The 23,077-nt window shown below is 34.0% G+C and overlaps 1 protein-coding gene and 1 long non-coding RNA gene across 8 annotated transcripts in view; one reads left to right on the forward strand and one right to left on the reverse strand.

The window, feature by feature from the left end:
- LOC126911260 (uncharacterized) overlaps positions 1 to 8,830 on the reverse strand; it is a 94,678-nt gene extending 85,848 nt beyond the window's left edge. The window contains exon 1 of the long non-coding RNA XR_007705775.1: positions 8,239 to 8,830. This is a non-coding gene — a long non-coding RNA (uncharacterized LOC126911260). The remainder of the gene's footprint in view (positions 1 to 8,238) is intronic.
- LOC118273356 (trissin receptor) overlaps positions 1 to 23,077 on the forward strand; it is a 107,385-nt gene that overhangs the window by 74,241 nt on the left and 10,067 nt on the right. The gene's annotated exons all lie outside the window — the stretch shown is intronic.

Consider the following 23,077-nt stretch of genomic DNA (forward strand, 5'->3'; position numbering starts at 1 on the left):
TTTTAATGCTAATTGTTATTTCGGTTTAAGCAGTTTATTGCGACATCTGACTTTTACTCGTACCTTGTTGCGTTCACGGTTATAGCATTTAATTTTGTGTTTTAAGATTTTAATTCAAAGTGTTATTCATTTACTTGAGAACATTTTCTGGATTTAATACTATCGCGGATAAAAGTATAGTTGGCGATATTTTTAAACCGATACGACCTTCAAACGTTCAAGAAAATATCGTAATAATACTTATAATTTCTTTTTAACGGCTGACAACGCACTTGTGTCTCCTCTGGTGTTGCGGGTGTCCATGGGCGGCGCGTATCGCTTATCATCATCCCGTCTGCTCATTTGCCCCCTATTCCTTAAAAGAAAACTGATTTTAGTAAACGAATAAATCCTACTAAAATTATAAATGCCAAAGTTTATGAGTATGAACATTTGTTAGTGTTTCACGCAAAAACTATTGAAAGGATCAGGATGAGGGACAGATATGGTCTGGAATGACACATAGACTACTTTTAATCCCACGGGCAAGATATTATTATACATATAAATACAGCCATCGTATTTATAAATAAATACGAATGTGTCGTTTAATTCGAATAAACCATATCACATTAATGCCGCTGATATGTTGATGCAGTAATAAAGTCGTTAGCTTCGATCGTATATTTGTTTTATTGCATCCGCAACAAGCTCCGTTTCACCAATCAGTTTTCGATAATCTGTTTTTGCTATGTTATACGTTGTATTTCCTCGTACTTTTTGAGATATTTTTGTTCGTTGATTTGGCTGTTGTTGTGAACGTATATTTAGATACAAAATTTAAAAGGTTTTTTAACTTTCGAACACAGTTTTCGTAAAAGTGAAGATATTGATTGATAAAACTTAAAAAAAAAACAATTATCGAAATGTTGTGTCTTGATAATTTTTTGAACTGTTTAATTTTTTAGCTATATTTTTTTCAATATAAAAGGAAATGAAAGCAATCAATAAATGAAAAAGAAAATATGAAATGTAAATTATTTCTTTACCAAAAAGAAATATCATTTGGACATTGGTGTAAATGTATCACGTCCTTTTAGTGGCGATTCTATTGACACAATGAATTTCTTGAGACCCAAGCGTGATTCCATTTGTATACGAGTCTCACAGTGATATATAACGCGTGGACGTTCACAGAATATTTCTCGGAAACCCTAAACATTTTATTTATTTTGATCATTCGGCATAGACGACTGACCGACCTTTACTGAATTATTGTCGCAGTTACCATAGCTACGTTAAAATTCATTGAAATTTGCTCAAAAATGATTTGATACCACCCTATTTTTTCTTCTGAAAGGTTTTCAGTAAACACTGGTGTTCCATACAATGTGGTATTCGTGGGTGATTCAATTCTTTCAAATAGAGAGACATGACAGATGAGGCATTCTATTAATATGACCCTCTCAATTCCCTTTTAGCTTTTGAACAGATTTACGGCCACGGGCAAGTACCGGGGCTACAGACGTTTTCAGTAAGGTCGCTTTTATGTCATTATTATACAAGGCTAAGGGACAGCGCAGCTTAAATGATGTCTTAAGGCCTTGTTAAATCTACAAGTATTTTCATACATTCATCTCTGCCATTTCCGGTTTCATATGCTTAAACTCTGAATAATAACTTTACGTTGGTACATAATATTAATGATGTGTCGTGACGCTTTTTTGTCACCGAAGGACACTGTTCAATGTACCTACACCTACTATTCACCATTTGTGTTATAAGTCCCATATAATTTGACTGCACGGTTGGTGCGGTGGCTGGGCAACTGGCTGCCGAGCAACGGGTAGCGGGTTCGATTCCCGCACGGAGCAACACTTTGTGTGATCCACAAATTGTTGTTTCGGGTCTGGGTGTCATGTGTATGTGAACTTGTATGTTTGTAAATGCACCCACGACACTGGAGAAAATCCTAATGTGGGGCAACGTTTTTTAAAAGAACAAAAAAAAATTGGGGGTGAGCCTATTACGTGCTAAACACAATTCCAGGCTCCGTGTTACCACTGAGAACCCGACCACTCGAGCAACGAGGCAGTTATAATATAAACATGTATGTATATAATTAGAAATTATTTGGAATACATTCATTTTATGGCACTTCTACTGTTCACCAAAGTAGTAGAGTAGGCATTACGTAGGTGTGTTTTACAGACTATCATTTTAAGTATCTTTACTCTCGTAAGATTGATTGGCAAAAATACTCGTAAATATGAAATAAACTAGCTTTTGCCCGCGACTTCGTTCGCGTGGAATAGTGACTTAAGTAATTAACCTTTTAACCGTCCTTAAACACAGACGCACTTAATAAGTTCAGTTAAGAAATGTGACGAATTTAAATCTTAGTTTCTAAAATATATTTTTTAATATAATCTTTCTTGAGATGAATATATTTTTTCTTGAGGTTTTATTAAGTTGAACTTTAAATCGAAGTTTGGAGTAGACATTTTATAGTTACTTTCTCGTCTGGTGTGAGTAAATATGTTTTATTTAACCAGCCGAAATAGTTTCACTATTTTATCCAAAGTACAATGGATTTGATTGCGCCAAGATATACCATGCTCCATGGAATACCATGAATATGTACAAAGAAGTAGGTAAGTTGTATGCAAACGTGTTCGTGTAAGTGTCCAAAGCTTTTAGGCCCAACGTTCCTTCATGTTTACTCGTAGTAGTAAACCTTTGTTTTAAACTGACAGAACCATTTATCATTCAGTCATACCATATCTAGTTTTAGGGAAAGATTGATACATACATATCGTTAAACTGTCTCCCTTTGGTGTAGGCAGAGATATAATAACGCCAAAAGACAAGAGTCTGGCATACTTCTTTCTCTTCAGCTACAATTCTAAATTCATAAAATTATATGAAAACGCCTAGATACAAATTCTCACTATCGTGTATCATCACACTGATATTATAAATGTGAAAGTTTATTTGTATATTTGACCGTCAATCACACTAAAACTACTAAACGATGAACAGACAGGGTAAGACCTGATCTGTTTATCTCAACGGGAATGCGGTTAACCGGTGGTAAGAGCTAGAAAAACTTAAAGTTATTTAAGCAACTTACGTTTTGGGTAGATATAAGTATTATATCCTCGAAAATTGTTACTGTATTTTTTTTAAACTAATATTGAGACACTGGACTCGGTTTTTATTGTTAGCACAAGTAGGTATTTATGGCTAAAGGGCTATTTGGGATAGTGAAGATACACAACTTTGTTGTGTGTTCGGGTAATAAAATATCATTCCTCTGCATGAGTGTTATAAGTGGATTATTTTTACCAAAGAGTGGTCTTGATGTGATTAGCAGACATTTATTATTATCTAACTAAATAATAATGGCGATCATCTTTCTATAAATAAATTTGAGGTAACTACAAGTGTGAGTATTGTAGAATTCGTCCGCACGATATTTATAAATAACTGGCTGCCGTGCTTATTTTTATTGTCGCGGGTTCGATTCCCGCACGGAACAACTATTTGTATGATCCACAGATTGTTGTTCCGGGTCTGGGTGTAATGTGTATGTAAAATTGTATGTTTGTAAACGCAGTTGCACGACACAGGTATAAATCCTAATGTTCGGCAACGTTCTTAAAAAATTTGAAAACTACTACTTTTGTACTTTTTACTATAAACTGTGTAGATGTATAGATATAGCATGTATTTACACATTAACACATTAAACGCCCTGGGGGACAAAAGTGACCGGCGCTAGCGGAGGATTTGCCTTCAACAGATTTTAATAAAATAGAGTGTATGTGGTACAATGTAGAATACAATATTAGTGTATATTATACTACATTACTCGTCAAAGGTGTATTTGCTAACCAACTACATACTGTCGCCTAAGAATTAAAAGTTCTACAAGAAAAAGTGAAAAAAATACGCCTCGAATTTCTTCAAAAGTTTAGATTAGAATTTAAAAATGCATTTATAACGCAGTATGTGGTCTTAAATCTTTTAATAGCATCTCTGTTACCTAGAATTTTTATTTAAACTTGCATCTAAAGGCATTTTGGAATTATTTAAACTTATAATATGAATCTTACATGTGTATGTGTGTTGCGTTACTTTGTTACCATAGAGTCAAACGCAAAGTTTGACTTTCAATTTGACTTTGAGAAATGTTTGAATGATTCAAAGTTCGAGGTCACTAACATGTGGTAAACTTCACATAAATGTGAATTCCATGGAATCCCCTGAAACATACAATCAGTTAAAGTTTGTTTCTCAGTCTATTGTGATGTAACTATGTAGGTAATTTTAAACAGTTTTAAATTGAAAATACTGACAAATTGTTAATAAATAAATGGCTACTTTATTTAACACAAAATGACTGGCTCCTGGCCTTTACAAAATCCATTCAATTCATTTAAAAGGTTATTTATATAGAAAAGAAAAACCGTGAGAAATGAATGAAAATGCTTTCTTTATGAAAATATTTTAAAGAATACCCAATCGTTTACGTTGAATGGGCGATTCCTCGACAAAAAAGTTGGTCGAACTTTATTACCTTTTTTGTGAGAGTTCTGAAATACTAACTTAAGGTTTTGAAAAAATCCTTACTTCACTATAGAATTTTCTCTTTCCCCTACATAAATTATTATACATACATTCACAGAACCGAAACAACAATTATTTTTTATATAAAATAAAAAGTATCTGCCATGGTTTTAATGGGAGGTAGTGTTGTGTTTGAAGATTAAATGTAACCTAAGTAATAATTATTTATTATGAGTTATTCTTTTTTCATACAAAAATGTTGACATATGCGTTTGTTATGAAAGAGCCTATCTCTTTCACTGTCTCTGTCGCTTGTGACGACGCACTTTATGCAGAGTAGAGTCAATGTTTATTAACCTTCTTTATGTTCTCAAATTGAATTAACTGGTCCAGGGAACAAAATTTCTTCACTATTGTAATCTTCAAACACAACACTACCTCCAAATAAAGCCGTGGCAGATAATTTTAGAACACCTTATAGGCATAACAATGATATTCTTCGCCACCTTGCTGTCGTTTGTCCTCAGTACTGAGGGTCATGATGAATCACTTCTTGATGATGTTATAACAAAGCTTAAAATAAATAATTATTTTAGCAATCAATGAACACTAACTTTATTATATTGCCTTTTCATTATCTACGTTACCTTTTGTAGGTATAGTGTATGATCAATGAGGCGATCTTAATATCCCATTCGTACAAAAGGATCTATTGTCGTGAGTTAATGACACGACCTACTTATCGGGTAACTGAACTTAACAGTTTTTGTCATTATCAGCTCCAAATATCAAAAGATATATTGCTCATAATCAATGTCATAAAAGGTTGTAAATATTGTGATAACTGCACGTGATGGCACAATTAGTGACCAAGTGTTATAACGTCTGGATATTCAGAAGTTCACAATAAACCTAAATTTGGGGATTACCCAGTGACGTAGGTACCTAATTGCTGCACTTTTTCTATAACGGTCATAACACCACGTCACCCGGACGCCGTGGTGACGTGGCCAGCCACGTCGCCAACAAGTAACTATACTTGGCAATGTCATCGGTCAGTTGCCATTTACATAAGCGGTTATACATCTAAATAACTAACGGTAAAAGTTATCGGGTTTCACAGAAAGATAGCAGCTATATGTGTGTAAGGGTTTGCCTTAAAAACAAAACCTTGTAAGAAATACAAATTGAAATGATAATATGAAGGAACGTGTATGTGTATAAAAGATGACATCTGTTATAGAAAGATGTGGGATATTTTCATCATCGCAAGATACTTGCAATAAAATAGGAAGATAAGATAAGAATAGTAAAGTATCAATATCAAATGATTGTTTGAAGAAAATGAAAACAATTTCATATAGCTACTATTGTGTAGAACGTGGTGGCCTAGAAACAATATTATTTTCGTAGGAAAACCACATTTAATGGGTCTATCTCAACACGTGTGGTAACTCTAGAATGTTTTATGAAGACAACACATGGTAATTAATGAAAGAGCCTACACATTTCACGTATTTTGTATTTTTAATTAAAAATCTAGACTATTCTATTCTAAAATGTGAGCATTTAACCTCTAACCAAATTTAACTACCCACACAAATAGTAAAAATTACTATTTCTCTTGAGATACCGCACGTGGGACGATATGAGTCACGAATTAGTATTATTTATTTATGAAAATTTAATTTGAACTATAATAAATATTGTCTTTGCTTATTTACAGTACGTCGAGACTAATAAATAATGTTTTAGATAGATTTAATTTGTGCAAAGACTCGAGGTTAGTTCATAACGTTTTAATAAAGGCCCTCAATCACAATTTGAGACTTAAACCTCTGCCACGGTCGTGCTCCTAATTTCATTTTATAATTACATTTAAAGGAGGAGATACCTATAACGCATTAATTTATGCAGTCTCAATGAACATATTTTTTATAAGTTTGCCCTCACACAATCATGACTTAAAACGTCGAATGAAGATCAAATAAGCTCTAATTCAAACACATAGGGTAGATGACTAATTTTTATTTTAATGGTTGGTACGTAGAATATTTTAAAACATTAGACACCATGTTTTTTATTTTCTTTCAAAAACAAAATACTTTCGAATATATATCGATTTTAAATATCGCGTGGCGTCACTTCTAAGTACATTTTTACGTAAAAGTAACGTGTTTGTTCACACCTCAAAACTTTGATTCGTTTTATCTAAGTTTTGTTATCTTATGCAGAGGCGGCCTTAGGGGTGGCGAACAGGGCAATCGCCCGGGGCCTCGCTCTTGCAAGGGCCTCGCGCTACACAACCCAAGCAAATTTAAAAAAATATAGATTTTTTAAAACTTTTTATTTTGATCCTTAATTACTTATTCAGGTTATAACATAGCGGTAAATTAAAATAAAGTTAGTTACTTAACTAATTCCATTAAAATTACTAAAACAGCTTTAATTTTACAATAATGTCTTGGCAGTGTACTTCCAACGCATTTGTTGCAAAATTACAGTTCATGAATTGAATGCGGAAGAGATTTTCAAAATAAACTATTTTTATGTTATTGTCGACAACGCGCGCGCAAGCTGTCATCCTAGGTTTGAGGCACTTAAACACCATGAGAGCATATTTGGTTTCATGTATAATACAAAAAGATTAAAGGAAATTAGTGATAGTGAACTTTAGAAACGATGCAGCGACTTGCAAATATCTATGACAGTAGGAGAATCATGTGATATTGATGGACATGAATTGTACGAAGAACTGAATATGTTCATTCGTGTGTATGAAGGAAACAACGACATTATCTCGGTGCTGAAATACATAATAGAAAAAAATAACCGAAGTTTACCCCACTATCGAAATAGTCCTGAGAATTATTGCCACCACACCTGTTACGGTTGCGTCTGCTGAAAGGAGTTTTTCGAGGCTTAAAATCATTAAAACATATTTGAGGAATTCGATGACACAAGATCGGCTTTTAGCCCTTGCTATTCTTTCCATCGAAAATGACGTAGATTATTCTGACTTAAAACTTGATTAAAATGACGTAACATTATTCTGTTTTAATAAAAAAAAATAGTCTTAAGAAAAGTCGCAAACATCAATTTTAAAATGTATAATCTCTGTATTTGTTAATTTTGCAAATCTTTCAAAGTAAAATCTTTTAAAACTCTTTTATTTATTTGTATAACTTAAGTATTTCTCGTCAAACATAACAGTACGGTACTTAAACCAAACAACCAGACCTACTTTCGCATCACATATCGTAAGTGACCCGGTTGTGGCCACTTTAAGAATTTTATCGACTTTGAGGCTTTCTTAACTTGTAGTTTTTGTTATCACGAACATATTTCTTGTAAAAAGTCATTTAACATGTATTAACCTTGCCTAAGAAAACCCTTTTTTTAAAGAACGTCCAATAGAAAAATAACTGTATAAAAAAGAAAAAAAGGGAGTTTGTGCCATTTTTGGCCAGATTCGTGCCATTTCTGGCCACGGTCGTGTGCCAGTTCTGGCCATCAAAATATACTATAAAAGTAATTAAAATTTATTAATTAAATTGGACATTTTACAAACAATGATTTTTATTTAGTTTGGAAAATATGAAATATTATTACTTCACTTTATTTGGACTTACAAATAAAAAGATCAACATTTATATGACGTTGGTAAAAGCTGCAAAGTAAACTGACCTCCCCTTTGTGTGAAGGCAATTTATTGCATCTCTGAAAATGAAAAATATGTATTTGTTGATATGTAAAGCCAAGGAAAAAAGCCACGATAAAATAAAGGGGAAGAAGTGGGGTGTCTATGTACACCAGTTTTGGCCAGGCATGCGGCCAAAGATGGAGTAATTCATAATTTTCGTCTCCATTAGTGGCCACCTTCTAATAACCTCACTTCAGAAACATATGGCGACAAAATAACTTTAGTTTCACTTAGACAATATATTCTTCATGTAGTATTAACATAAACATCCAAAGAATAAGCAAAGATTTAAAAAATAAAAACCCAAATCCTCACCCGCTCGCCTTAGCCTTTTTGTTAAGATCTTAACAATTTCACCCTCAACTAAAAAAAATGACTTGTTGCATCGAAGTGAAGTTTGACACATCAAAGCTTCCAACGGTATTAGTATCTCCAATATTCAATATTTTAAATACTGTACATCACAGAGTAATTTATTTGTCCATGCCTTAGTTATAAATATTTGAAGGCCCAAATGGCCACAAAGGGGTCGATGGCCACAACCGGGTCAGTTGCCCTACTTTTTACGAAGGACAAAGGGCCTCGCAAAGACCTGCCGCCCGGAGCCTCGCAATGGGTAAGGCCGCCGCTGATCTTATGTGACAAAATAAAAAAAAAACGTGTTTATATTTTTTCATTATCGTAGGCCGCATCATCACTTATCATCAGGCGAGATAGCGGCCAAACGTCGGCCCATTTAACATACAAAAAAAAAAAACTGACGAACTAATTAGATTTTTAATTGTATTACTTCGTCATCATCCTTATTTCTATTTTAATAATAAGATATATACAGAAAGTTAGACTAGGCTAGTTCTATATAGCCTAGCCACTTTAAGGAATCTTTCAAATTCGTGTGTGCCACACATTCTGTGCAATACTTACCTAAGTCTCGTCTTGTTTATATCGTCGAAAACTTGAAACTCAAGTTAGCCTCGCATTCTGCAGTAAATTTGGACTTTCGACTGCACTTTTAGTGTCTGTAAAGCGAGTGTTAACAATTCTAAAGTAAGAAAGGTCTTCCTAAAATAAAACCTAGGCTTTATCTTCTCTCTTATCACTGCTCAGTATCTTGTATTGTTTTGTAGAAGCTAACTATTTTTTTGTTGACAGTTTTACTAAAAAATGTCTGAATCTTTTATTTTTAGTAAGAGTTAGATAAGAACATTCTTTTATATTTTTATAATAACTATCGTGAGGCATACTATATTAACTAAATGTTGAGTTGTCGGCGCGTCTGCGCACGCTGAGCATGATAAAGAGTCCCTCTGTGACGCGAAACTAGAACAGTTTTTCTTCATATCTGTACGTGAGTAAATCGTTATTTTTAGTTAAAATTCTTTGAGCTTTGTGTGTTGAACTAGCGACTGATAAAAACACTTGCCTTATTTACATATCTAACATATACATTACGGATGGTGGTGGGTTATAATGATACAGTTTTTCTCTACCAGATGTTTTTTTAACTTTATGATTGTTTAGGCGTTTTATATGAATTCATTGACCCCACGATTTCTGCTAAACGTAGCGTAAAAAATAAATATGTGCATGGAATTTTTATTTACATCCTTCCAATCGATGTCGCTAAAAGACAAACATGATGTAAAGCAATCTTTTTCGGGCCGAAAAGTAAACATTTTAGTATTGGTACACAACGAAAATCAATTCCAGTCCCGATTCTCACATATGTTGATATTTTATTTTTATGCAAAAACATGGAATTCACAACTTTTGAGCGGACGTTTAACAGATAAATGGAAGCGATTGCTTTTTTTAATATAGTCTGGGTTTCGGTTAAAAATTATTTGTGACCGGAAAAACGTCCATATTGGTCTTTGTGTTTATTCATTTTCTGCGTATTGTTTTACCCGTGGTTTTAATAATGTGTATGAGTCTGGTCTGTCAAAATGATTACCTATACATATACATAATAATATGTAGGTGGCAATTATAAGGTCAGCCTATAAAGAATTGAGTATTTTACTCAAAATATTAAGCTTCTTCTTCTTCAGTATAAGTCATAATACAAATATTCACCTTCGTCCAAAATCCTAATAAATTAAAATGCTTCTTAAAATAAACAGTTTCATCATTACATAATTTATATAAAATACGCCAACACATACTGCTTTATAGAATTGTATTTCTATTTAAAACCTATTGTAAACATTTGTAATGACAAATACAAATACTTTTTGGAAAGCCCATTCTAATTGTTCAGTGGTTCAAGCAAACATTCGAATTCCAGTGTTGTAAAACAAAACAATAAAATGTAATTGGAAACAGATAGCACTAATAAAAACATGGAAATAAAAATAAATCATTGATAGAATAAAATAATTCCACTGAATAGTACCATCAAGTGACATTTGATTGTGGTCATGGCTCTATCCGTTCAATACAATTTTATTCTATACAAATTCAATCCAAATGTTTGAAATGTGATTCATTTATTTATTACAATCTACTATTTACGCGATTTGTTTAATAACATAATATAAGCACTAAGAAACTTAGTCATGAAAATTATAATAATAAACCTTAGGTGTAGGAAACTTAATGGCACTGTCGTAACAGATTTAATAGAATAGATGAGTGACTTGTCCCCGTACCTACCCTTAATAAAGGGCGTGCACAGACGTCCAACTATTGTCCACTGAGGACAAAAATGTATTTATAATTATGAAAAATGTTCATCAACAATTAAACTCAACCATATCACTGATTTAAAAAAGTAACCTATGGAGTTTCTTGCTCGTTCTATACTTTGGGACGAGCACATAGCTTCACAAAAGGAACTGCGACAGACAGACTTTTTTAAATATTGTAATATTTGCTTTGACGTTCAAAAGTGCCTTCCCGTTTCCGGTCTGTTTGAAATAAATAATGTTGACTTTAACTTTGCATTTGACTTCACACATGGCTAACTTTTTGCCACTTAAAAGACATCTTACGTGCTATATGATGGTAAACAGTCCCAGTAGCCTATGTACACCTGCAACACCAAAGAATTATAATAATAAGTGTGCGTTGGTGAGGAATCTCTTAGTTCCCTTGTGAGTTATTCTGGGTCTACCACCTATATTAACAAAAAAAGTATCCTATGGATATTCCCTCATGTACACAGTAATTTGACTCTGTTAGAAACCGAATGATACCTATGTTCAAAGAAATGTATGCTCGTGTGGATCGGAACAGCCATATAAATTCAGTTTCCTTAATGGATTACTGATTTCAGATAGCGTTATTAGTATCGAATCACATCTTTAAGGTCGAAAATGAAAGGAAACCACTGTATTCATTTTGTTTCTCTTTTGATACTATGTATATTATGAATGTATCTGGAATTGTGCCCAGTATATGGCAATAGGCTCACCCAATACTACATGGGACTTATAACACAAATGAAAAGTGTTTGGACATTGTACACTGGCATTATGTGCCCTACCGTGCACTTCAGCATATGCCTTCGGAAATAAAAGGTGTGACAATGAATTTAGAATGCCCAAAGTACCTATTCCTACATATAATAAAACTGTAAAAGTTTTAATTCTGTTCATTGCTGCCAGAAGTTGATTTCCACGCGGATGAAGTCGCGGGCAATAGCTAGTTTTTTCGATTTTTAATTATACGCAGAGAAGTACCTATCTCAATTAATTAAGTGGTTCCATTCTCAGAATAATAATATTTTCTTTTTATTTTTAGAAATACGTAATTTTAGAAGGTTCTTGACCTGAATTAGTACACAAAGGTTAGCAATTTTCCTAAACGATAGAACTAAATATGTACGGTACGTTTTTTGTCTGTACTGCTAATTCATCTCCAGAGAATAACCATAGCTTTGTAATATTGTAAAGAGCTTTGATACTTTTTTCTCGCATTGATCGATCGATTTTGTTAAAAAATACTTGTACTTTGTTGTTCTCTATCTAACTATAGATTGAGCCTCAGTACATGATGTGATTGCAGTGTTTAGTCGGAATAATATTAAAAACGGTTCTTGTAATTACATTAAAAAAAGACTACAATAGGGTAGATGACTAATTTTTATTTCAATGTCCGTCTTGTAGCTTATTTTAAAATATTAGACACGTATTTTTTATTTTCTTACGGAAACAAATATTTTCGAAGATATATCGATTTGAAATATCGCGTGACGTCACTTTAGAGTACGTTTTATACTAAAAAGTGACGTAGTTAGCTCCCACTCCTGAACTTTGATTTGTTTTATCTAAGTATTGTTATCTTATATGACAAAATAAAAAAATACGTGTCTAATATTTTTTCATTACCTAACTGACGGACTAATTAGATTTTTAAATTTCATACCCCGTCATCATCCCTATTACAGTACGAATTAATTGCGTGCGTATTAATTTTTAAACTCAAGTACCTAATAGTGATAAATAATCATGGTTTTCGGTTTAATCACGTAACTGTTTGACGAGGAACTCGACTACTTTCAAGTCATTCCTGAGTCTATTCAGCACATAATCACATTTATTAATTTGGTATATCCCACGAAAGTAACAAATACATAATCTTTTTATCAAGTAATGCGCATATAAATATAGTATTCCCAGACAACCCGTTTTGAAAAGTTTTCGATTTGGTAAAATTTCCCAGAAATTTCGAATAAACCGAAGATTACTAAAATCCGAAATGTTTTCTAGTCAGGATTATATGCTTTTCTGGTTTTTCATTATTAGCAGATAAATGTGAGAACGAAAATAGATTAGTTTTTGAGATTCAATTTTGCTATGAAAGTTTACGAATAAAACTAAAAATAAGTCGGCACTTGTTTGTTGTATGTGCTCAAAATAGAGATAATTCTGTTTCTTTATTAAATAAACTTTACTTGAATGAAATTTGAAGTTCAGCAAGTAGGTACTCTGGATATTAATTTTGCAATTACTAAGTTATCTTAGCTTATATTTAGGATTATTGGTATAAATAATATTTTCTTTCTCTTTTTGCTTCTTGATTCATAGGGACCTACTGTTTTTATAAGTGTGCTGGTAGTGAAAAATTATGATAGGTAAGCTTAACTCAAATTAAACCCGGTTTACTTACGTAACTATCGTGAGACATACTATATTAGCAAAAAAACCCGATTTACTTACGTGAATATTTGGTGAAAAAGCTCTACTAGTTTCGAGACACAGAGGGACAGTTATTATAAAAAGATATACCTATCTTTTAACGCTACCGTTTTTAGTATAGGTCTCTTTCTGGTCGTTCGTCATCTGATCGTCTCTTTTAAGTCGTAAGTAGTCGTAGATATATTTATTTTACACTGTGCACGACATGATAATACCGTAGAAGTATTTATTTTATACGTGACATCTATACATATTTCAATTGACAGATTTTCCCCTCCTCCAGAATCTCCCCTTTGTAATTATTTTGTTTGCATAATTTAAATTGTTAGCTTACGTAGGCTTTCTCGTTTTGACGTTCAACGTTATCTACAGTGAACTCAGTGTGATACATTATTAATTAAAAATTTTATTGTTAATCCGGCGTGGAGAGAAACTTTTGGTTGGTGATTGGCCACAAATTGCTGTGGCAGTTTAAATTATACCTACAAGTTGGTTCGACGTGTCCATCGAATCGGAGTCCATTTTAAAATAAAACTGGGTTGTTGATTGATATATATTTTAATTTTATTTTTTATTTAGGGCTATAGTTTCCAAAATAAGAAAATAATTTCTTCTTCAATTCTTAAACGCCAGAAATTCTCCTTTAATACTAACACTAGCGACCCGCCCTAATTTCGCATGGGTGAAATGGTGTATATTATAAATATAAACCTACCTCGTTGAATCACTCGTGTCTATTAAACCAAGCGAGTATTAAAAGTTTTCCGTTGCGTTAGTTTTAAATATTTAAGGCATACACAGGGAAATAGGGGCAAGAAAGCGATTTGTTTTATTACTATGCAGATGATTCTAGTAAGTTATATATAATAAATAATATTTTCTACATTCACATAAAAATAAAAACAAATGACAAGACGTCACGCCCGAATTTACGACTAAGTACAGAAATGTACCGTGTACTCTTTCCAAATTCAAATGATCATCCATTCAGTTTCGTTGTCATAAAAAAAAACAAATGACGTGTCAGTGACGTCACACTAGAAATTGCAAAGATATTAGATTATAGTTTTGTGTTGAGCATGGTTCGTTTTATTGAGGAGTCCGCTCACGTTAAAGGTCCATAAAAGCACTCATAAAGTAGTTACGACCAATGAAACGATTTTTTGCGCAAATTCGACCTCCATTCCACCACAGATTAAAAAGATTCTAGTAAGTTACTAAAATATTTTTTATTGTATCAAGATAAGCTTTTTGCCTCTTTGGTTTGTATGGTAGGTGCTTCGTAACAACATAGTCAATAGTGACTACGTATAAATACGCACTCTAGGCTGTAGAGTACTGTACTGTAGTGTAGGCTGTGCGACATGATGAAGAGTCCCTCTGTGACTCAAAACTAAGGTTTTCTCCATTAATAATACGTGAGTAAACTATGATTTTTAGTTAATTTGGTATGTCTCCCGATAGTTCTTATTTTTATAGAACTATCGGGATATTTTTATATTCATAAAACTTAGAGTTAAGCCATCTATATTTACCTCAAATAAAAAGAAATTAAGAACATTTAAGTTCCTTTTACAACACTTACATAAACAACCGTAATTTCCTAAAAATCAAACATTTACAGATTCGCTTAAATTAAAGTTTAGGAGTAATCTTAACTTCGTTGAATGTTAATGAACGGCGGTCAAAGGTAGTTATAATTAGTACGAGTTTGAGCAAGTTCTGTTCCGTGTAGCTTTCAGATCAACACAGTATCGTTTAATTGCATGAATATCTAACTAGTCATAAAACTAATTATACACTGTGTGTATATCGCATTAGAGTACCAAGTCAATTACCAAAGCCGCGGTGTTCCGATAGCGTCGTAAATAACCGCAATGTGGCCTTAATATGGATAATAATAATTAAGTATATGAGGGTGCTTTTCCACCAAAGATGTGCTATGCTGTGTTGCTGTGGATGCGTTTAGCTTCCACCAATCATATTCGTTGGTACCTACACCTGTGTTTCCACCAGTGCTAAGCCATCTTAGAAACTGACTCAGATAAGTGTGTATGACTGTTTTTCATATGCAAAGATGTGTGCTTTGGATGCGTGCTATGAATGTGTGCTATGGATGGCTTCCCTACTATCGATACATCGCAACGATCGAGCTGCGCATATTCCTCGCACAGCCACTTTGGGGCGGCGCATTCGCAGCATAGCTACATAGCACATCGCTGGTGGAAGAGTACCCTTGGAGTGTTATTAGTTACGTAGCATGCAATAAATGATGGTGTACCCTTAGTACGTGGTTGTTTGTTTTGGAAAATTATATTAGGTATTGTTTGCGTCATTTGAGATAGTATAACAAGCTAGCCGAACAAGGAAAAAAATTACCACCATATTGAAGACTTATCTTACCCCGGTCCGCGTTTCCGTGGGATATAAAGTATCCTAAGTGTTATTCCAGACAAACATCAATGAATCAGACAATTCTTTTAGCCGTTTTGACTTGGTTGAGCAACAAACATATAGATACAAATTCACAAACTTTCGCACTTATAATATTAGTTTATTTATCTTTACTTATACATATGTAGGGTTGAGACATAATAATATAATCAAAGGTATGAACTACCACGAACTATTTAACCTTCAAACACTCGTTTCGTTCAACCGACATCCAGTTTTCGTTAGTTCATATAAAATAATGTGTTGTTTTCATAGAAGGCGTTTTACTAAACACTGAACAAAGATAAATATTCCAAAGCAGACTTACCTATTACCCGAAGCCAGACGCACATTGAAATATCAAAGCTGTATTTATAGCCGTAGTGGGTATAAACTACTTTCAATTTTAATATTACTTTAACCTACACTAAAGATTTCAAAAAGTATTTAGATTCTAGTTTTTTGCGTCTCCTATTCAAATAAGAAACGAAATAAATATTCCATCACTTTTATACAATCTTAGCAATTAATCTTAATTAATCTCCTAAGATAGGCAACAGTTGCAATTTCTATTCTTATATCTTCAAAATTTTGATCTGTTTGCTTAATTAATTTTAGAGCTAAAACTTAATTCCTTCGGGATCAATACATTTTAATTTATTTCAATTTTCAAATAAATTTTGTAGGATATAAATTAAGCCAAGTTTCAGTTCAATGTTTTGTTGTTCCAAGAAGTACGGTAGCTAATAGGAAATTTTGTATTGATTTATAACTTTTTACATGAGTATTACTTTGTCTAACGGCAAGATTGGAGCATTTCCAAGAAAGGAACTGCTTGTATACTCTGTAACTCCCAATTCGAAAAATCAAAGTAATCTCGGACGCAGTCCACCATGTTATTGCTTGTGGGAATAATATCGATCGAGCGAGAATTTGATCGAGCTCACTACAAAAGTTCGAATTGACAGTTACAGAATAACCTAAATGATAAAGTTTAACTAACATAAACAGTTCGTAGATACAATTCATTACGTTTTCCGAGAATTGAGAATGAGAATACTAAGATAATAGTCTACATTCAACCCATTTACACAAAATAACTATATTATGACACATTTAGTTCAAAACTCTTAACGAACCCATCATCAAAGTCTACTCAGTAACCCCCTCACGCATGGCGTATATTTTCTCCAGATTGAAGCGTATCCCTTATAAGATCCTATCGTAGAGAACATATTTCAAAACATTTTCCCAAGAGATCTTCGAGTAAAACAATTTTCACGAAATGTGCTATTTTCTGAGGCAAGCTGTGTAAATTAGACCGAATTTTGGCTCATATAAGTGGCGTCAACTGACAGGATGCGGCAGCCGTTCGCCAAGTATTTAAGGCTCCGGTTCTCGCAAGTCTGAGTTTATATGTCGGTATTAAATCTATGCAAAATATGAAATACATATATTTGCTGAATATATTTACCGCTTAATGTAGTATAGAATTGAATTAACCCGTTGAGTCTTGAATAGAATTATCTAGTATTATTTTTATTACTGCCGTGGTCGCTAGTGCGACTGTCGGGCAAGGGTCTCGGTTTTGGTTCACGTGTCGGGCAGTTTTTCGGACGTTTTGTCGAAAATGTTTCAGTAATAGCATGAAGCCTGGAATTGTGCCCAGTATAGGACAATAGGCTCACCCCCTACTACATGGGACTTATAACACAAATAGTGAAAAGTGTGTGTACATTGTACAGTAGCCATACCTGTCGTAATGTGCAGGTTCACCTCTGCCTACCCCTTCGAGGATAAAAGGCGAGACGTTGCATAATATTATTTTAGGTAAAAAAGGTCACAAAATCAATAATCTAGGATCAATAGGCTTTTGTGGGAGACAGATTGAGATGGCGATCGTTATAAAGTACTATTATTCAGCTGAACCGGGTTTGACTTATTGCCGACCTCAATCCAACTGGGAATGGGTGAGAAAATTGTTTGGTCACGTTCGTAAAACTCTTTCAACTTGCTGGAACTTTAGTTTCAAACGTTTCCTAAAATGATTTATTAACGACGACTATGGCAACGATTTAATGGGTAAAAAAATTACACTGCCTCATTGGTCTAGTCCAGTCACATTTGCAATTCGTTTCGTATTGTGTTAGTTATTAGGTGCATCTTCCAAATCACGGTTTACTCACGTACATTAATTAAGAAAAGTTCTACTAGTTTAGTCGCCGCGTCTGCGCACGCTGCTTATTATAAAGAGTTCCCCTGTGCGTCGAAACTAGTAGAGCTTTTGTCCATTAATGTACGTGAGTAAACCGTTATTTTTAGTTAATTTAGTTAGGTATATTATTTAAATAATAGACACCATCTAAGCTACGAGTATATAGTACTATTATAGTACTTGAGGGTTATTACAAGTTCTTATCTTGGTCTCATAAGCCGGGAGCCAGAAGTGACCTCAATCAAAACTCGTTTACAGCGGAACCCACTCGTGACCTATCTCTTTGTAGATAGCTTAATATCGCATTATGGTATTAAATCTATTTTTTGAGACTGCAGTCTATGTATAGGTACGTAAATGTGGTAATAACAAGGCTTTGTACTTAGGTACTTAAATATTTTATGGTGTACTGGGGCCTTAGTCTGCTATTACAATTGTGTCAGAATGGTCGATCATTGAGCAGTGCGAGAGGGACGCAGCTATGTAGGTTGTATAGCTCTGTCCCTCTCGCACTGCTCAATGATCGACCATTCTGACACAATTGTAATAGCAGACTAAGGCCCCTGAATTGTTAGTCGGTTTTTTTAGATACCCTTTTTAAAATTGATTCATTGTCTTCCGTGATTGTTGTTTTTTGCATAATTTGACGAATAAGCAATTTACTATTTTGACTAAGAAACTGCAGATGAAAAATGTACTAGCTGTTACCTGCGACTACGTTAGCGTAGAATAACTTCTGAAAGAATTTGCGGTTTATAGACTTTTGTATAAAATAAAATATGTTTTCTAAAACGAAAATAGCCTAATTTACCCCTTAGTACATCAGCCAATAACAGTCTACTCAAAATCGGTCTAACCATTTCAGAGATTAGCCGAAACAAACAGACAGACTAATAGACAGACGGACAAATAGACAGACAGATAAAAATGTGATTTTGATGTATGTATATTTCATATGCATGTAGTAAAAAGCGGTTATATCAATATTACAAATAGACACACTAGTTTTATTTATTAGTCTAGCCTAGATAATATGCCTACCGGCCATGTAAACCCAAGCTTTTTAAAACCAACATAACAGACGAGCACTAAAGCTCTAAATCCTTAAACAAACGATACAGATTTGCGGTTTCACATTATTTTGTCAGTAATTGTGACAGGTTAAGATGAGCTCTAATTTGTTAGTCGGTAGCCGCTGTTAATCATGCATCCTACATACAAATGGTTGGGGAACATTGAGTAAACCTACACACGTGAGTAGCGAGGGAATTAACGCCGGGAGGAGGTACTTCATCTTGTCACTGTCGTGCTAATACCTTCTGCGCCTTTTTTCGACGGTTTTATTGCCCAAAAGGATCAAAAATGTCCGTAGATAAAATAAAAACCTAAAATGTACTTGAAGTAGTGTGAAAAGAGAATAGTGTTCAGTGGTGAATCAAAATTGAAACCATCTTAACGTAAACATTCCGCCTGCTATCATAAAATGGATCATTTAGCAAGTTTCGCTTATCATGTGTTACCAATGAATGGATTGTGCCTCCGGCGTGTGAGATATTAAGCACGGCTGTTTTCCAAAGTGTCGTAAAGTTCAGTTTATAGACATGGTACAAGCAGGTAGCATACTAAACTAAACATATTAAACTTTCAATATACTTTTTATCAATTGGCCTAAGATTATAAGAAGATATTTTGGTATACTATTTCTACTTTACTACTGCCTCGTTGGTCGAGTAGTCGCAAGTGCGACTGCCGGACAAGGAGTCTCGGGTTCGATTCCCGGGTCGGGCAAAGCATTACCAGATTTTTTTGGGTTTTTCCCCAAGGCTCACCGGCACCCCCTATTACATGGGACTTATAGCACAAATGGTGAAAAGTTGGTATACATTGTATAGAAGCATTACATGCCGTAATGTACCTACACCTCTACCTATCCCTTCGGGGATAAAAGGCGTGACGTCACATTGTATATACCTAAGTTGAATAGTACCTGTAAACATCCTGTTGGCATACTCGTAAGCTGCACGAGTAACTTTCCCCGTCGCATCGTAAAACCGCATCATGTCGTGTACTCGAAGCAAATAAGTACTCTTAAACAGTTTAAAAAGTAAACTCAAAGTCCAGCTCGGAAGCTGCTCAAAATAAAAAGTTATGAGGATGCTCAGCGACGTTCATACAGAAAGTGGGTTAAATGAAAATAAGACGAAGCGTACTAGGGCGAAGGCTGACAATTCTTTGCATCATTATTTTGCATGAAATCGACCGACATGTATGACCGACGACCGACGAGTTATTGTACATTAGGAATCTGAAATGAAATATAATAAATTCAACTCTGACTTGGATGTACATTACAATTTTATTGAAAACATTTTCAACTTCATTGGTAATGGAACCAATAATTCTTGATTACTTGTTTGGTGACACCAATACGTAACGTAAACATATTCGTTTTGTAGATATTCATTTTCAGTACATTTTATTTAATGGAATAAGTCGGTAAACGAGCTGAATCAGAGGGGTTACAAGTGCGTTACCGGCAGTTTGGTGGTTAGCAAATTAAGAGTAGTTGGGGCATCGGGGATTGGGAAGGAGGGTAATTTGGCCTCCGGTTACCTCACAAACACAACAAAACATAACGCAAGCGTTATTTCACGTCGGTTTTCAATGTGGCTGTGGTATCAATCCGGTCGAGCCGGCCCATTCGTGCCGAAGCATGGCTCTTTCACAAAATTATTATTCTTCAGGATAATCATATTATACATGAATTGTACGTAATTAATTTATTCTGAAACTCTATTTTTCTGTCCTTGTAAAGCCCCGTTCCCAAAATATTTCAATATACCTGTGTATTTGGACCGGCAAACAACAACGGCCTCAGTATTATTGAGATGTGAATGGCACAATGTAGATAATATTTCAGTTCTGTAACTGTAATGTCATTGTTATTATTTAACCCGATAATTTACCACTGAACTGTGACTGTGTGTACAAAAACGAGTAAACAATAAAATCTGTAAATAAAATAAAATGTATTCCAAAAATTTAAGGCTGTTCATTTAATGCCATCAGGATTACAAAGCTGAAGATTAAAATATTCATACATGAGGGGCTCATGTCATCATTTCTCTGATGTAAAAATACACATGAAAAATGGCTTTTTATTTTGTTACGACACAGAGGTCAGTCGGCTGGGTTGCGGACATTTCAGGCGAACTTGAGTTATCTTGTCATTTTTTCCTCAATTTTTAACAAGTAGGTGCTCGCATGTATGTAAAATCCTTTTTCATAGAACGTGACAAAAATATAATTTATGAAATATTTCCGTTTATGTATCTTAATTATTCAAAATTCTAAACACATGAATATGGGACTTGTAACGGTATCCTATTATCATATTATGTTAGAATATATAATGCAGGACAAAACTAATTAATTTTCATGAAATGCCGAAGTACATTTTTCTAATACCCTACACGGATTGAAGTAGTTTCCCTTCCTGGCTTTGAGAATGCTTATCGGCACTTGTAATTGTTACGTTGCTCGTTTTTGTTTCCAGCTAATTAGTGTTTCCATTTCCCACAGTTTTGAACAACTCTTGGTACTCGCAGGCGCATTGTTAGGTACTTTTAAAATTGCATAAAAAAGGTATAAAGGTGCAAAGTGGCTTTTTCCAGCCAAATTTTGTGTTATAGAAAAAAAAATATTTTCTAGTTTGATGTCAAGATGATTATTACTATGCTACAGTTTAGTGTAGTTTAGGAAAACCATCCTTGATTACTTTTTCGTTATTATAATTTCATTTTGCTATTTTACTCATATTTTATTACCCACCATTAGCCCCCTGGGAAGGGGGATCTTCCCAATCCCCGATTCCTTAACCACCCTTAAATTCCTAAGCCTCAAATGGCCGGCAACACATTTGTAACGCCTCTTTGGTGTTTTAAGTGTCTATGGGCGGTGGTGATTGCTTACCATCAGGTGATCCGTCGGCTCGTTTACCGGCTTATTCCATAAAAAAACATCATTATTTTAAGTACGGATGCCTACCTTTTTCTACTAATTTAGCCAAATGGAATATCAGTTCGTATCATGAGACATTGGTGACATATGTTATGTCTTCACATTAATATAGAGGACACGTCTGCGTAATATCTTGATGTTATGTCATGAAATCTCCGTTGAAAACGGTAAACCTAGTACAAGGCCCTCGGTAAGCTTTGCATTCTGTTAAATTAAATTCCTATGATGAAGATATATTATCATACCTCTCTAACATAGATACTTAGGTACATTAATACGATACTAAAGGAACTTTTGAAGGAAAAGTGTATGTTCTGCGTCCTTACATTGCTTTAAACGTAAAGAAAATACAGGTTTTCTTTACACCAGACAAGCTTATAGTGAAAATGTTACAAAACACTGAAAAGTAGTCCTTGAGTAAGGTCTCCTGACGGCTTTGAAAGGAGGCTTTTTGCTCAATAATGTCATTATGCCAGTACCAACCTTGATTTAAAAATCTGCTTTAAGAAAATTCAAGCTTGAAATTGTATTAAACGAAATTCTTGAGATTGCTTGAAATTGTAATTGTATTTGCTGATGCGAATACATTGTAAGAAGAGTTTGAATTTAAATAAATGTCTTCCTTATCTGACCATAAATTTATTGCTGTCTTAATTGCAAGTCTATTAACAGAAAAGGATTATACGGCTGTGACTTAAAATATTCACCGATAAGTACCTACTAGAAAGGAGAAACGTCAGTAAATAAAGTGTAGTTCACTCATTTACATTTAAAAGGTCGAAAACACACTAACTTTATTGGGTGCTGCGGTTGCTACGCATCCACATACGAAACTAATCACTTACTTACTGATCTGTTTTCTCGTTGGCCATTAAATTCCTATTACTGCCTAGGTCTTGTATTTTCTAAATTAGATTACTTCAGAAATAAGTTTTATATAAAACAATGTCGCTACAATAGAAAACCACAATATATAACGTACACATTTTTAAATTTTCTTTTTGCCTTGCTTCT

Source organism: Spodoptera frugiperda, chromosome 1, assembly GCF_023101765.2.
Source record: "Spodoptera frugiperda isolate SF20-4 chromosome 1, AGI-APGP_CSIRO_Sfru_2.0, whole genome shotgun sequence".
NCBI lineage: Eukaryota > Metazoa > Arthropoda > Insecta > Lepidoptera > Noctuidae > Spodoptera > Spodoptera frugiperda.